This window comes from Aegilops tauschii, chromosome 5 (assembly GCF_002575655.3).
Source record: "Aegilops tauschii subsp. strangulata cultivar AL8/78 chromosome 5, Aet v6.0, whole genome shotgun sequence".
Classification (NCBI taxonomy): domain Eukaryota; kingdom Viridiplantae; phylum Streptophyta; class Magnoliopsida; order Poales; family Poaceae; genus Aegilops; species Aegilops tauschii.
The window spans coordinates 548669749-548676096 of record NC_053039.3 but is presented as its reverse complement, the minus strand read 5'-3'; the positions used below and the strand labels follow the sequence as shown (position 1 = coordinate 548676096).

Below are 6348 nucleotides of genomic sequence, written 5' to 3'. Positions count from 1 at the left end.
TACAGACCATCAAATAGTTTTTGAGCCCTAGCTACACAAAATGTACGCCGTCATCGTCATCGTCGTCGTCGTCGCCACCACCATCGCCGTCAGGGATCATGCACGCTCACAGGCAGCACTACTCTAGTAGTAGTGCTTGCCCAGTCAGCTCCTGAGCCACAGCACCCTGTGAGCGCCGGCCATGGCAACGAACCCAACACCCTGGGCCTTGTTGTCAAGCAGGTGGCTGAGAGCTGCCATGAGAGCCTTGTCGCTGAAGCCACCCTGGGTCATGACAGCGCCATACAGGTCAGGGTGGACGTCAAGGGGCTTTCACTCCCTGATGGCTGTTGCCACCTCCTTTACCGCTTCAGTCATGCTGCAGAAGACATTGATCTCCTCCTCCATCAGGCCTCCTCTCTTCCTCTTCCTATCAACGGGGTCAAATGGCTTGTCGAAGGGCTTCATAGCGGGCTTGTCAGGGCCATCAAGGATCTCGACGTCCGGGGTCCCAGGGAAGTCAGGCATGGGAGAACGAAGAGGCTCCCCCGAGCCCATGGCATGCTTCCCAGTTGCCAGCCCGAAGGAGAAGATGTGTTGCATCTGGTTGTAGTTCTGGATGGGTGTGTTGAGGAACTCAGCGTCCCTTGGGTGGTCCTAAGAATGAAACACAAGTGTTGTTAGTTGTGATTAGGACTAGGCAATGGTGGACAGTATGAAAAGGAAGAGGGTTGTGAGCTAACCGCAACATGGCCGGTGTAGTGCTCTGCCTCCAGAACTATGCAGCAAGTGTTCTCATCCCATGAGGCGCCGCTAAGGTCTCTCAGCTTGGACACTTGGATCCATCGACTTCTCCACTTCCTCAGGTGGTTGTACACCTGGGTGGCAGACACCTCTTGCCCACAAAACTGGAGCACCTGCTTCGCAACGGTGTTCAAGTGCACCTCCTTGAAGCCCTGTCAGTCCTAACTGCACTAGAGATGAGCTCACACATCTTCTTCAGCACGAAGGTGGACATGAACGACTGCCACTTCATGTTGTTCGACCTACTATCCTTCTTTGCCTTTGTTGCTGCTAGCTTGAGTGCAGCGGCAGCAGCAGCAGCAGCAGTAGTTGGCTCAACGAGCACTACTGGCACATAGAGGGAATCAGGCTCGAACACCTCTGAATCAGGTGCCATCTCGGACATAGGCTGCGAGTCCTCGACAAACGATGGAGCAAACTGGCTGTCGGACACGACAAGGGCCTGACTAAGATCTTGCGTCTGCGTGGTCATGTCCTACAATCGTAGCATGTATTGATAGTGAGCATAGCACACAACATACCGGACAATCCATGAAAGCAGGAGCATACATGTACATGGTTCATCACTATCATAGCAAGAACATGCTTCATCACTATCATACTAAGCATACCAGACAATCTATGAGCAGGAACATACATCTAGAACAAACAACATGCTACAAATGGACCACCAATAGCTACAAATCACAGATCTGAGCATGATTCAACACAAGCACAAGGTTCAACTTCAAACTCTACTACTAATCTAGCCTACCACATGCTTGAACATCTAGCCCTACCACAAATTGTAACCGCAGCATAGCAACCAACCATATCAGCTCACAGATCAGACCACTAATCAACCATGCATCTAGATCAAACCCTAGCTGCAGCTCAGATCTAGCTAGAAGGAACAGAGAGAAAGGGGGATTGAACTCACAGAGGCCATGGCTGCAGCTTGAGGACGAGGGGGCGGTGGTGGAAGATGAATGTCGGCCGGTGAAGGAGCTCCAACGCCGTGGACAGCCGGCCGATGAAGATGCGCCGCTTACCTTCTCGTCGATGCCGATGTGCTTCGGCGGGAAAGCGCGAACAGAGGAAGAATGGTGGCGGGAGCTGGGGCGGTGAGGGAGGGGCTAAATAGGGGGTGGATCGGCGGGAGGTGACAGAAATCCTCCCGCCGATTTTTCGGCGACGCGGGTGAGCTCGCGCCATCTCCCCTGCTCGCACGAGGGGAGAAGCACGTCGCCCTCCCCTGCCTCGCCCTGGCAAGGCTCGCGAGCTACTGCCGATTCGTGCGTTGCCCCTGGGCCTGGCCTGGACGTGCTTTAAGCTTCGTGCGATGCGGACCGCACAGTGAATGCAGGAAACCAAACGGGCCAAATTGTTCCCGCCCGGGCCAGGCCGGGCCTCATGCGGGCAACCAAACACGTCCTAAAAGGTTTCATGTTTCCAGTTGTGGCTGTTGTTTGCCATCCTAGTCTTCACTTGTAATCACGGGTACAAGAGATGGCATCGTTCATTTCTGGAGCTTGGCCAATTTCAGGTAAACGCTCACACTTTCAGGTAGGAGTATGCCCTTACGAAAACACTCTCAAGTTTCCTACAGAGCTTTGAAATGTGTCAACTAAATGCTAGCATGACTTTGAGACACTAAACCGTGTACAATCAATGCTCGTTTCACTTGAGTCTGATTTGAAATGTTTTCTCCCACGTGATTCAATTAAATTTACGGGAAATTCGTAAGTGATGCTACATTTCCCTCAGGCTTGAGAGAATCCTTAACATCAGTTGTCATCAAGATGTCCGTGGTCTCGCTGCATTGACGGAGTCAAGAAGGTAATTGATAGTTTTTTTTGCGGGGAAGTAATCGATAGTTTTTAATGTTCTTGTTTTTATAGCCCAACACCCCGTGTCGCCCACCCCGCGGGTGACCCGGGCGGAACCCTAGCCGCCAGGCAAGCTCCCTCCTCGCCAGATCTCCCTCCCCTGCCGCCGCCAGCAGGCGCCGCCGGGCAAAGCCCGCGCAGCGGTGGCGGCGGCGGGGCACTCCGGTTCTCGCTCTCACGGTGCTCGGACGTTGCGGGGCGTCCGCTGTGGGAGCGCGTGGTCGCCGTGGCGAGCTTGCACTGGGGCTGCGCGGCGAGCGTATACGGCGCGTAGGAGAGCGTGCGGTGCGCGGACGCAGGCGTGGGGATGTGGCTCTCATGGCGCGGCGGCGGCTGGCGGATCGGATCTCGGGGCAGCGGCCTCGACCGGTGGCGCGCGGTGCGGCCTGCCTGGCGGGCAGCACCCGCGGGTGCAGATGGGGGGCCTTCCACGGCCGCGTGGGCGGCGTGCGGCGGCTCCTCGATGGCCAACCGGAGTTCCATGGGAGGCGTCGTCTCCAACTCGATCTACTCCAGTTCGTGCTGGCTACGGTACTTAGCGAATATGGTCAACGCCAGTACTGCCTAGACGGATCTGGCGGGTGGGCATGGATCCAGGGGAAACTCCGCCGCTGTGGCGGCCACACCAAAGTCGACGCCCTCGGTGCTGATTCCCTTCCTGGAGGCTTCGGTGTGGATCCTACGCCCCCCACCTCTGCCATGAGTGCAGGCGAAAGCCTGTGTTCCTCTGTTTGGGCGACGATGGCACTTTGGTGTCGTGTTCCTTCCTGAAGGCGTCGGCCGGGGACTGCTCAGGGTGGTGGAGTTGCTGGTAGTTCGGAGTCGACGCGAGATGGCATGTAGGTGGAGCGGTATGGCATCAACCGTATCATCGACGGTGGGTCTCGGCGGCATCGCACAGTGGAGGCTCGGCGTCCGATGCACGGAGATGGACTCACGCAGGAGGAGGAAGTTGTCTGGCATCATGATGGCATTGACGACAAAGAGGCCTGGAAATGTCGGTGCATCAGTTCTGCTCTGAGGATGGACCGATGGAAGATGGAGGTGACGGCCCTTGCAGCGTGCGGTGCTCACTGGGAGTGTGTCGAACCGCTGTGTGACCCAGTCCAGGTAGTGGCTTGGATGGGACACCCGACTTTATATGTTAGGCTTTGGTGCGATGTCTGTTTGGTATTAGGCCCGGTATTAGGCCCGGACATTCAGCACACCTTCATCAAGGGGATAGGAGTAGCAACTGCGTTGCCAAGATGGTGGCTTCAGGCTTATTGATGTATCACCTTGTATGGTTTTTGTGAATAATTAATAGGGATTTTTATTTCTGTGCCCCTCGTTCCTTAGTTGTACTCATTCATCCCCACGATCTTAACTTTTGCTCACTTTACCCCACTCCCTTGCCCGAAACCCTCAGAACTGGTCACAGCGGACGTTGCCGTCGGGTCAATGGCTTGCCCGTTAACTCTGACTAGTGGGGCCACGTAGGGCCGAGTCCACATTTTGACCGTTACGTGCTAACCAGTGGGGCCGTGAAACTAACACTCACTATAGGGTTCCCCTCACTGTAACCTGAATCAGATCGAGTCGCTTCCGTGCCGCCACCTCCGCCGCCGGCGTGCCGCCTCCGCCACTGTCGTGCCGCCTCCGCCGCTGTCGTGCCGCCCCCTGCTGCATCTACCGTCTCTCCCCATCTAGGATTAGGAAGCAATGTCGGGGGAGCACCCCGTCCGGCCCATCAACCGTGGAGATGATTGGGTCGAATCAGAGGCAGATAATTCATGGATTCCACCTGGGTAAGCATCATTTTCCTCTCAAATTGATTAGGAGGTCCATAAATTAGGCTGTATTTGACCACCGTTAGCGTGAATCAGTGCAATTTATCTGAAAATTTTAGGCCTAACTGTGCCCTTTATCTTATTTCAATCGAATAGGGTTGATCCTGCACTTGCTTTTTGGCTAGCGGTTAGAATGGAAACTAGCGAGCTGCGTGGAACTAAACCGTGTCTGATTTCTGGGTTTTTCTATCCTAAAGTGGTAGAAACCAGCGTTTCGTTCACAGATTTCCGTGAGGCACTCTGTTGTGAGTATCCGTGGAGCCCTGCCGATGTTGTTGAACTGAGATATTTCGATAGTACCGAGCAGAGATTTGTCCCATTAACTTCTGATGAGCATCTGGGATTGCTATTTAGTTTTAATGCTGACAGCCGTTTCGTTAAAATCCATATCGGTGTGCTTCAGGCATGCAAACAACGTATCCCGAAGGGGAAGGGTGTTCAGACATCATCTATCTCTGCTAATAGCGAGCGTCCTCACACTCATTGTAGGTCGAGGCCAAGTAAACTTAGTGGTTCTGAAAGCCACAACATGTCGGTTGCCGCTAATTCTGCCACTTCTCCTCTCCCTTATGCACCTGATGTAGAAGTAGAAGGAGAGCCTGACGAGGGAGTGCCTCGACATGATGATGAGGATGAGATTTTGTTCCCTGAACTGGTAGATAGAGTCAGTCAACAGGCAGTGGAAGATGAATATCCAGAGGAGCCTAGCAGCAATGCTAGACTTGATGACACTGACGATGAAGAGAGGGAGGAGAACATCGACTCCTTAGTTTTACAAGAATATGATGGTGAGGACATGCCAACAATTGAGTGGAACAGGGAGAATCCCGAGCTTACTCCAGGAACCGTATTCGAATCGATGGTGGACTGTCATAATGTAGTGCCAACATATTGCATTCTCACTGAAAACTCCTATGAGGCTGATAGGAGTGAGCCAGGAAGATTCACTGTTCGTGGCCCTTATGATAGGTGTAGGTGGAGGTTGCATGCATCCACTATGCTAAAGAGCAAATTGATTCAGGTATTACAACTGAATCTTTTTATCAGATTATTTATCCATTCTATATTCAGATCAGGTGTACTGTTTCTTAAGTGTATTGTTTCTTAATTGTATTTGACATCATTTTTCAATTTGTTTCAGATAAAAAGCAACCCACACGGGCACACTTGCCCACCTGGAGGGGGAGGGGGAAAGGACAAATCAAAGCTTGCAAAGACTAGGTGGGTGGCAGATGCAATCTTGGATTGGGTGAGGGAAACACCAACAATTGGTCCAACAACACACCATGGGAAGCTATTTGAGAAGTACAAGATTAATATACCTTACATGAGGATTTTCTATGCTAAGGAAAGGGCTCTTGATAGGATTAATGGGCCATGAAATGAGAGTTTTCAGTTGCTTTACACCTTCAAAGTTGAAGTGGAGACGGCTAGTCCAAGGAGTGTTGTAGAGATTGACAAGCATACAGTTAAGTACAAATTAAAAGGGAAGGCACTAGAGAAGGAGTGCTTCAGGAGGGCTTTTGTTTGTTCCAAGGCTTGCTGCCAGGGGTTTCTGAATGGTTGTAGGCCCTATTTGGCTGTCGATTCAACTGCTTTGAATGGAAGATGGAGAGGCCAGCTAGCAGCAGCTTCTGCAGTTGATGGACACAACTGGCTATTCCCAGTTGCATTTGGTGTGTTGGAGGTAGAGTCCGAGGACAGCTGGGTCTGGTTTCTGCAGCAGTTGCGCAACATTATAGGTACACCCTCAGGTTTAGTTATACACACAGATGCTTGCAAGGGTTTAGAAACTGCGGTACAAATTGATTCCCTGGAGTGGAACATAGGGAATGTATGCGACACCTAGCGCAGAATTTTAAAAAGAA

General features: G+C 52.4%; 1 pseudogene; it reads right to left on the bottom strand.

The window, feature by feature from the left end:
- Positions 1–312: 312 nt before the first annotated feature.
- Positions 313–3134, bottom strand: LOC109751742 (uncharacterized; annotated as a pseudogene).
- Between the last annotated feature and the right edge of the window lie 3214 nt (positions 3135–6348).